The sequence below is a fragment of the Pan troglodytes genome, chromosome 1 (assembly GCF_028858775.2).
Source record: "Pan troglodytes isolate AG18354 chromosome 1, NHGRI_mPanTro3-v2.0_pri, whole genome shotgun sequence".
Classification (NCBI taxonomy): Eukaryota; Metazoa; Chordata; class Mammalia; order Primates; family Hominidae; genus Pan; species Pan troglodytes.
Genome location: NC_072398.2, coordinates 43105385 through 43117471, shown reverse-complemented (window position 1 = coordinate 43117471; position 12087 = coordinate 43105385).

The following is a 12087-nucleotide window of genomic DNA, read 5'->3' as shown; positions in this document are numbered from 1 at the left end:
ATGAACTGGTTCACTGAGCACCTGTTATGTGCTGGGAGCGGTGCTGAGTACTTTATACAGTTGATCTCATTTAATCTTCTTAGCAGCCCTATGCAGTAGCACTGTTATTATTTCTACTTTATAGAAGAGGAAACTGAGGGGAGGGGAAATGAGTAACTTGCCCAGCAGTGAGTTGGAGTTGGCTCCCGGACTGTTGGACCAGGCTCCTTACTGGCAGTGACCAGGAGAGAGGAAGGGCAGGCAGGGGATTGTGACCAGCGGCTCCCAGGCCCCAGGGTTGCCGCTGGAAGTTCCCGGGCCCAGAGATGCCACCTCTTCCCTCAGGCCTGGAAACAGGACCCCCATGTCCTCTCCCGCCCAGCGCTTGCTACAGAGTGGCCAACGGTTGCCTGCCGGAGCAACACACCTGCCGGAAAACACGTCTGTTTCTTCTCTCGCCCCAAACCGAGGTCCGTAACATCCCCTCCACATAACCATGCTCACACACCTCAGCTCCACACAACCCCTTTGCTGTTTTCAGAGCATTCTCCCGCTCCGTCTTTCAATGCTGTTCTTCCCATTTGCCAGATGAGGGGACTGAGGCCTGGGTTGGTTCAGAGACTCACCCAAGGCCACATGGTTGGTGGACTTTCATCCCAGCCTGCCCTTCACCAAACTGAGGTGTCCATATGGAAGGCCATGAAAGATTCTCGGCCCTTCTCCCAGGGCCTTTCATGACCTAACACCCCTTGAGTCAGAATTCTGAGGACTCCAGGATGAGGCACAGCCCGTACTTGCTAAATTCATTCAGTCGTTCATTTATTCAGTCATATTTATCTGCCATGTTTAGGAGCTGTGTCAGATGTTTTCGGCACGAAAATGCCTCGAGCTCAGAGGCTGGGATGAGGAAAGCGGAAAGTGAGTCGGCCGTTAAAATACCAGATGTGAGTGCTGAGGAGGAACACCTCAATTTGGGAGGCAAGGATGGCTTCCTGGAGGAGGTGATGAGGTGAAGTCTAGGCTGAGACCTGAAAGATGAATAAAACTGGTCCCTGAAAATTAGGCAGGGAGTGGGAAGGAGGGATGTTTGGGGCACAGCAAACAGCATTCGTGAAGCCCTGATTGCAGGGGAGCTCAGCACACCTGCTGCTGCTTACTCAGCTCCAGTCCAGGCTTCCTCGCCATTGATCTTTGCATCTCCCAACTACTTGTGACCCCCGCCCACCCAATGGGCAATGGGCACATCCCCTCCAATGGGCAAACCATGGTGTGGGCATCATGGCATCTGCTCTGTCCACTGCCTTGGCACAGAGATGCCTCATCTGAATGTGGATCATCTCCTTCCGGGGGTAACTGGAGAAGAAGCGGCAGGTGAGGCGGCAGGTACAGTAGCGAGGAACATCCTGCTATTGGCTCTGTCCTGGAGACCGGCGGAAAGCCTTTGTCCCAGCGGCCTATAATGGGTTTCAGGAGAGAGCTTCAATATTTGCTGCAAACAGAAGCACAAAGGATGTGGAGGGCTATTGTGGGTTCTCCAAAGAGGAGCTAATCCTCCGGCAAGCAGCCCAGCCAGAAGGGGTTCAAGTGCTGGGTAGGCCAGCCACTGGGGGTGTTGTCATTTACGAGCAACTGCAGGAGATAATAGCGCCCAGGGAGACAATCTCTACACAGGTGGAGGGAGGTGGTGAGAGACACTCCCCACAGGAGGGCGGGTGAAGGGGGACAGCACCTGTCCTGAAAGCTCGGGAGCACAGGTGATGTTCCCCATACCCCCATGCACCCCAAGCCCCATGCCTGGGCCACAGCTCTCTCCAGGCCTGGCCTGTCTTGGCAGCTGTTCCTTCACTGGGGGTCACTTGTGTCTAGGGGTGGGAATGGGGGTAGGGGTCAGCCAGGGCTCTCAGGCCTCTCTCCCCTCTCCCTCCCTCTGGCTTTCTCTCTTGGCCTCTTTTTGGTCCACTGCACACAGACAAGTCATTTCTTGGCTCCAGGGGGCCAAGGAGAGGGAAATGTTATATTTGCATATCATTAGCATAAAGAGATTGTATTTGCATGAAGTCTATTTTCAGCTCCTCCCTCCTCCAAATCTGCCCCATCATCTCTAAATATGCTACATAAATGTCTTGTCCAGTCACCAGCACAAGGGAGTTGTGAGGGGTGGATGGCTGTTGGGAAAGGGGTTTTCTTGTGGTCAGAGTGGAGTGAAGCAGAGCCCAAGGGAGAAATTGCAATCCCAGGAGTGGGAGAGATTGGAAAACTCAACTCTTCAAGCTTTGTGTTAGCACAAGGAGCTCGGTCAGGATCCCCCACTTCCAGACACCTCCAGGGGTGCAAAATGATGGGTTTGGAAAGAAGAGGGAGAAATGTGATTATTTACATAAATTTACATAATTTAATGTAATTCGCATGGGCAGAATTACTCAGTTTTCCAGACAGCTTTTAATTCAATCTTTTTGTTGCCTAAAGGCTTCTTCTTTCTTTGAGTTTTCTTTCCTTTGCTTCTGGTCAGCTTCCTAAGACGCAGATCCGCCTCCTCTCCAGGAGGGAGAAGTGGACTGGGTAGCAGCATGGTGCAGGGGGTGGGGAGGTGAAAATGGGCAGTGTAGACATCTGAGTGTAGACAGCTGAGGTCTCTGCCAGGTCCCGGCAATGCCACCTCCCTCCTCCACCATTCCACCCAGGATGCCCCAAAGATCCTCAGGTCTGGCATATTCTCCTTAAGCCCACCCTGTGGGCTCTAATTTCCACTCACAGATGTGTGGGAGTGGAGCAGGGATGAGGGTGGTTTATCTGTTCATTTCTCATAGGGCAGCCAAAGCCACCCAGAAAGCCTGACTCACAGGCCACATTTTGGCAGAGACCGACCTGCATCTAGAAATCAAAAGCCTTGCCCCTGAGGACAAGACACAGTCTTAAGAAGCATCCTCCGAGCCTCTCAACAGACACCCTGCCCCAAGCAGTCGCGAAGGGCCCCTCTTCTTCCAGGTTATGGGCCTTCTCTTTCCTTGGGTGGGAAGAGAAGGGGGAAGAAAACTGATCCTTCTCATAACAGAAGCCTGGAAGTCTACTTAGTGATTTCCATTGACAGCCGTTTATGATTGTGTATAAGATAAAGGAGGCTGGATTCAGCTGAAGCTAAGCTGAAGGGAAACACCTGCAAGAGTCATTTGCTGGCTGAATACCTTTTTCTTCTCCCAGCCTACTTCTACCTTCTCTGGCCCCTTCTTTTTCACTCTTCTCTCTTGTCTCCTAAACAAGCTTTTTGGAAAACATTGTTATAATAATTATTAGCAGGCTCTAATGTTATTTCAACGATTCATAATTGTTCCAAAACAGACCTCAGATCACATCGCTCTACTACCTGGAAAGCTTCAGTGGCTGCCTCCATGCCTGTCCCAGTCTGTCAGGGCCTGTATAGTGTGGACGCACCTTCCTCTCACTGCACCTCTTACCTCTGTCTCCCTTTCTTGGGACTCTCCAGGCGCACAGGCCGCCTTCTGCTTAGAGAACTTTCCCAACTCATTCACACCTCAGCCCTTCCTCCCAGGTGTCTCGAAGGTCTACCAGCTCCTTGTCACTGCTCAGGGCTCAGCTCTGATGTCCCTTCCTCAGACAGGCCTTCCTCTACCTCCCAGCCTAGGTAGGCCCTTCCTGTGGATCAGACCCGTGCCCACCTTATTTACGTGATAACTTGTTTGTCCTATTTTTCACATGGACAGAGAACTCACCTGCTATCTCCATCTCTGTGTCTCCAGTACCTGGCAAAGCACCAAGAGCATAGTAGGTGCTCAAGCCAGATTTGCTGACTGGACAAGTGTGGATGAGTAGGGGGTTCGTGACAGACGGTGGATTTTGGAGCCTGTTCTGACTGTGGTTTTTTCGCTCACTGGTGAATGGCCATGGGCAGATTTCTCAGCTCTCTGGGCCTCCATTTCTCCCTTGGGACCTGGATAATAATAACTTCTACACTGAAGGTTAATTTCAGCATTGTACATAAGTGTCTGGTGGTAATTGGCACTTAGGGACTCATTAAATCGTGATTATTAATACTAATAATGATACCTTTGTTTCACACTTACTCTGTACCAGGATCTGGTCCTGCCCTCAAATATTTAGTTTATTGGATGACACAGAGACCTGCCTGGCCTATTATGAAACAAGGGTGACTGTAGCTTAGAGGTATGAACAAAGCACCGTAGGAACAAAGAGGCAAGAGCAGTGAATGTACAACCTCTTCATGAGAATAGAGTTTTACGGTTTATATCCTATATGCACCTCTATAGTTCATTTGATTGCCCCCTAAACCTTTAAAGGAGGCAGGGCAGGCCTCAGTATCTACATTGTGTAATAGGAGAGCAGAGGTTCAAAGAGAAGACACCATGGGCTCAAGGTCTCACTCTAGCCCCTCGCTCTGCTTTATTCATCTTCCACAGCATTGAATCCTCTGGACACCTTGTGTAATTGCTGGAATGCAAGCTCTGTGACAGCCTGTTTTGTTCACTGCTCCATGCCCAGCCCCTAGAACAGTACTGGCACATAGTAAGCACTCAGTAAGTGTATGTGGAATGAATGAATGAAGGACAGAATTAGTGAGTGGCAGAGCTAGGCTCAAACTTCTCAAGCAGGAGGGAGAAAAGCTAGTTAAGGGGACCAGTTTCTGGAGCCGGGCTGTTTGGGTTTGGATCTCAGCTTTGCCGCATAATAGCTGTGCAACTTGGACAAGTTACTTAACTTCTCTGTGCCCCCACTTTCCTTACCTGCCTAATGGGAATGATAATATAACACCTAGTTCATAAGAATATTGTGACAACTACCATGAGTTAACATTCATAAAGTGCTCAGAACATGTCTGGTACATCATATGCCTCAACACTTAAAGAGAAAATACTAGGTATCTTGACTCTAAATCCAGTATTCTTTCTCTGTACCAGGTTATAAAGAACTTTATAGTTTCAAAATCACCAATATATTCAAGGCTTTATTTTATCTTTTCAGCATCCTTGTGAAGTAAGCAATAAATCATTACTATTGCTATTTTACAGACGAGAAAGTGGAATGAAGCTGGAAGTGATAGGTCTGGCTTAAGGTCAAACAGAGGCTTTATTGTCTGACTTCAAATATACTTCTCTATCCATGATTCTGCAGGTAATCTCCTTCCCCAGATCTAGCCTGAAAGAAAACAAACAAACAAGCCAAAGGGGGAAAGAAATCAGAGCCTAGCAGAGATTCTCAGACGGCCTAAAAGAAGGCCTATTTTCAGGGTTTGGAAATTCATTTAATTTCCTCTAATCATAGGCTGTCCTAAATAAGACCAAAGTTGCTGAGGGACTTTAAGGTCAAGGGAAACTCCTATAGATTCAAGAGGGACCAACCCAAGCCTGCAAACGTCTGGGGAGATACCTGCCAACTGGTGGCCTTTCCTTCCAACCAGCAGCTGCCTTCATGAGGAGCAGCTGGTAGGCCCAGAACGTGCCAGGTGCTGTGGGGGCAGGGAAGACACAGCGAGTTCGTCCCGAAGGGATCTTTTGTCCAGTTTGGAGGGTGGAGGCAGAATCTTCATGGGGCTAAGCTCATCCACTACCTGCTTCCAGAGACTTTAAGTAGGTGTAAGAATTGGATTTTAAATTTTATTTTAAGTGACCCCAGTGCTAACCAGATGATTTAAGTTCCAGAGGGCATGCAAAGGAGGAGATGTAGAGGTAGTAAAAGAATTTTTGAATTCTTTTGTTTGCTCACTCATTTATTCGTTCAGCTCTCATTTATCGTGTCCTTAGCCTACAATGGGGAATCCCAGAGTCCAAATGCCGGAATTCACAAATAGATTGTAAAAAATGCATTGAGTATCTACCATGTGCCGGGCACGTTTCATACATAAGTAGGGTGCTTCGAGGGAAGTATCATCATCCTGGTGAGATAAGGGAGACTCAGAGGCTAAATGACATGCCCAAGGTCACTCGACTATGGAAAAGTCAGTATTCATACCCAGGCCTGCCTGACTCCAAGCTCAGGCTATGGTTTAGATCTTTATGCTGGAATATTTGAGTCACAAAAAAGAATATGTGTTGGCCGGGCATGGTGGCTCACGCCTGTAATCCCAGCACTTTGGGAGGCCAAGGCAGGTGGAACACCTGAGGTCAGGAGTTTGAGACCAGCCTGGCCAACGTAGTGAAACCCCGTCTCTACTAAAAATACAAAAAATTTAGCCAGGTATGGTGGCGCATGCCTGTAATCCCAGCTACTCGGGAGGCTGAGGCAGGAGAATCCCTTGAACCCAGGAGGTGGAGGTTGCAGTGAGCCGAGATCGCACCACTGCACTCCAGCCTGGTCGACAGAGCAAGACTCCGTCTCAGGGGAAAAAAAAGAAAAAGAATATATGTTAACACACAACTAAGATAGAAAGTATGATAATGAAATGACTGACAGTGATCAAGGAATAAACCGTTTCCAACAAGGCCTGTCACGGTGTGTGCCTCACCCCTACTGCACTCCCCCGTTTCTCCTACCACCCCCACTCCAAGGTGACCGCTATCTAAATCCCAGTTTCATCATTCCCTTGCTATGTTTTTGGTTGTTTTAACCATGTGTTTCTGATAAACATGTGTGAAGGCAACCCTTCAGTTTTGTTTTGTTTTGAACTTCATGTCAGTGTTTTGTGATGTCTTCTGCAGCTTGCTTTGCATCTTCCACAGGCTTCTGAGATTCACCCAGCTGATATATGTGGCTTCAGTTTATTCATTTCCACTGCTGTGAAATTCCATTGTTTGAACACACTGTGCCATATTTTATGTATCCAATTTCCTGTAGAAGGACGTCTAGGTCATTTTCAGTTGTGGTTTTTTGTTTTGTTTTGTTTTGCTATTACAAACAATGTTACAAAGAAAATTCTTCATCTTGTCTTCTGATGCACCTGACAGGGTTATGTGGGTTCAGGGGTGGGCTTGCAGGGTTGCAGGGCTTGTTTGTGCTATATTTTTACTCAAGACAGCTCCAAAGTAGTTGTACCATTTTCCTTGCAGCTTATAAGCTGGAGGAGAGTCTTCTGAGGGGCCACTGTTGAGCTTAGGAAAGGGAGCTCCAAAGTGTTGACTACCTAGCAAACCTTGAGATTAACCTTGAGAACCATCTGCCCTAAGAATGGTAATTTAATACGGTAATCCATGGAGCAGTGCACAGACTTGATAGTTTATCTCCAGAGCTGAGCCTCTGAGGTTGGAAACACTTGCAGTTATTGACCAACATCCCAGGAGAAAACTGGCCTCCTACCTGACACAGGAGAACCAAGAACAATCGTGGCCATCTCACCTGACCTGCGAGACTTGGCATCTTTGCCAGAGCATGTGAGCTTGTGGGATTTTTAATGCATGTCCTTCTCTTGCAGCGGAATCTAAATTTGTCAGCCTTGGATTCAAGGGCATGTGATGTGACTGACTGGAGGCACCTAGATCCTGGCTGGGATTCCACCCCTCTCCCTGCTTGTTCTTCCTCCTTCTCACTCCCTTGCCTTCTACTAATATTTATGTCCTTCTTTTACATTTTTGATTGGGTAATGCATTCAAAGAGCTGGAAGTTCAAAGTATAAAACTATATGAGGGAAAGTCTTGTTCCCACTACTCACTCCCACTTGCCTGCTCCCTTTTATTGAAGGTCATCACTTTTGTTGTATATCCTTCTAGAATAGGGTTTTATTTTGTTTTTGGTGTGGGTTATTTCTGACAGCGTTTCACTCTGTTGCCCAGGCTGGAGTGCAGTGGTGCAGTCACGGATCACTGCAGCTTGGAACTCCTGGGCTCAAGCCATCCTCCGGCCTCAACCTCCTGAGTAGCTGGGACTACAGGTGAGCACCACCAGACCTGGCTACTTTTTTATATTTTTTGTTTTGCTTTGCTTTTTGTAGACATGGGGTTTTGTCATATTGCCCAGGCTGGTCTCAAACTCTTGGGCTCAACTAATCCACTGGCCTTGGCCTGCCAAAATGCTGGGATTACAGGCATGAGCCACTGTGCCTGGCCAAGTTTTTTAAATTATGAGCAAATATGAATATACAGTCTTATTAAAGCCTCCTGTTACAGGAAAGATAGCATACTATACATATGATTCTACCATTGCCTTTTCTCATAAAGAGGTATCTTAGATGTCTAGTCCATATCATCATAATAAACATTTCATTATTCTTTTTAAATAGCTGCTTTAATATTCTATTCTATTCCACTAATATTTCTCACTTACTGTGCACCAATCTCTTTGCTGGGTGCTGGGGTCAAAATGATGAATCAAAAGAGGTCCTGCCTTCAAGGAGACTACAGCCTAAGGGCAAATAGACAAACAATTATGATGAACTATTGCAGGAGCTATTCATTCCAAAAATATGAAGTACCAACTGCTTGTCAAGCATTGCTCTTGGCAGAGGGGAGATGACAGAAAACAAAACCCATGAAAATCCCTGCCCCGTGGCACTTCTGTCCCAGCAGAGCTCATGCTCTAGCACTGTGATAAGGGAGAGTAGGGGGTGGGCACATGGTGGGGCCCCTAACCCGGTCTGGGGGTCAGGGAAGGCTACCTGGAGGAAATAGGTGGACCGAGAGATAATGAGGGTGGTGTTGGCAGGACTTGGTTGGATTTGACCAGGAGGGAGAGGAAGCCTCAGTCCTCTCATCTAAAATGAGGCAAATGACCCCGTCCCTGGGCTGCTCTGAGACTCTCTGATACAAGTAAGGCTCAGGGCAGTGGTGCTGTCCAGACCCATCCCTTCATCTGCTCCGGTGCTGCCCCCACCTTACCCCTCAGCCATGGTGTCCATACTCCAGCAGGCACTCTGCCTTCCTGCCTTCTCAGCCCACTCCCCACCCCATCACACACACACACAACACACACCACACACACACCACATGCACACACCGCATACCACACCGCACACCACACACACACATCACACCATGCATACACACACACCCATCACACCACACACCGCATACACACACACACTACACTACACCCCACACATACACCCCCACACACATACACACACCATATACCACACCGCACATCACACACACACATCACAACATGCATACACACACCCATCACACCACACACCATACACACACACTACACCACACATGCACACACCACATTCCACACCGCACACCACACACACACACACCATATGCACACCCCACATACCACACTGCACACCACACACAGCACACCATGCACACACACACCCTTCACACCATGCACACACACACACCCTTCACACTGCACACCACACACACACCACACATGCACACCCCACATACCACACTGCACACCACACACACAGCACACCATGCACACACACACCCTTCACACCATGCACACACACACACCCTTCACACCGCACACCACACACACACTACTCCACACAAACACCACAAATCCACACACCACATTTCACACCGCACACCACACACACCACACATGCACACACATTCCACACCACACACCACACATACACAACACACATAACACACATGCACACACCACATACCACACCACACACACACATCACACCATGCATACACACACCCCTCACACTGCACACCGCAAACACACACACCACACACACCACACATGCACACGCCACATCACACACCACACACACACTCCTCACTGCACACCACACACACTACACCACACACATACACACACCTGCACACACCACATACTGCACCGCACACCACACACACACACACACATCATACCACACATACACACAAACCCCTCACACTGCACACTACATACACACATACACACTACACCACACACACACTACATACCACACCACACACCACAAACATTCACACCATGCATACACCCTTCACCCCACATACACACACACTACATCACACACACACCACACATGCACACACCACATACCACACCGCACACCACACACACACACTACACCACTCATACACACACACCCCTCACACTGCACACCACACAACATACCACATGTGCACACACAACATACCACACCCTACACCACACACACATTACAACACAAATACCACACACACCCCACACACCACACTACACACCACACACGTGCACACATATACTCACAAACACACACACCACATACACACATATTACGCCATACACACTACATATGCACACACCATATACCGCACACATATGTGCACACACACACCCCACACCACACACCACACACACACACATTACACCACACATATCACACGCACATTACACCACACACCCACACACCCTCCATACACATCCCCCCACACCACACACACATTACACCACACATACCACACACACATCACACACACCACATACTACACACAGGCACACACCACACCACATACATCACATACATACACACATCACACTACACCACACATGCAAACGTACATACACCACGCCACATATGCACACGCACACCACATACATAGGCACATCACACCACACATGCATGTATCCACACACCACATACACACTCCTCCACACACACACCACACACCACACATGCAAACACAGCACACCCATCCACACCCACCCACACTCACACACACAGACCCCACCCACACCACACCACAAACACCACACACCACAAACACACAACATACCATTCACACACAACACAGACATCATGCACACCACACATCATACATACACCACACACACCACACATACACACACATCATATGCACACACCACATACCACACACATGCACACACACGCACATACACAGACACTCCACACCTCATACATACACACACCACACCACACACACAACACACTCCACATGCACACACCACATACACACACACTACACCACACATACCACACACACCCCACACACACCCCCTACACAACACGCCACACATGGACATACCACATACCACACTGCACACCACATACACACACATTACACCACACATACTATACACACACAACACACTACACATACACACACCACATACCACACACATGTGCACACACACGTACATACATACACCTCACACCACACACCACATACGCACACATTACACCACACATACTACCCCCACACCCCTCACACACAACAGAAACATGTACACACACATTACATCACACATACCACACACAGCACTCACACCACAAACATACCACACACACCACACATGCACACACCACATACTACACACATGCACACACACACCACACCTTACACACCACTTACATACACATCACACTACATATAGCATGCATGCACACATACATACACACCACACATCATACACATGCACACCACATACATATGCACATCATACCACACACACCACACATGCGCATACCCACACACCACATACACACCACACACATCACACCACACACATCACACATGCCACCTACACCCACCCACCCACACCCTCATTCAGAGACCCCACGAATACACACCACATACAAACACACATCATACACACACACCACACACATACCGCAAACGCACAGCATACTGTACACACAGAACATATACATCACACATACCACACACCATACACATACCACACACACACACAGACACATCAAAGACACACACATACCACATACCACCCACCCTCCACACACAACACACACCACCCTCAGACACGTACACAATCTTGGTACGGGCCATTGACCCTCTGCAGGAGTTCAACTTCCTGCCTAGCCTGGCCCATCCCCATCGCACCTAGGGAGCCTCCCGGAGTGCGCACAGCCCACTGTCACGGCTAGGCTGCCACACACCTCTCAGCCAGTCCGGTGTCACTGCCGGCGTGACTGTTTTGTGGACCCCATTGGACTGTGCGGTCCCAGGACTCCCACGCCATGGGTGCTGCCTGGTGCCTGACCTTGCAGGGACCTGCTTGAGGCGTTGCCTGTGGCTGGTGGACAGGACAGGCCACCAAACACTCAGTGAGGGTTGGGGACTTCTGCTGAGTGGGAGCAAATGGCAGGAACAGTCAGCATTTCCCAAAATCCCCGTGGGCGGTTTGGCACCCACCCAGGCCCAGCCCAGGTTTATTTGGTGATAAGATTTGGTTTTGTTTTTTCCCAAGGCCCAAGGGCGTGTGCCACCCAGA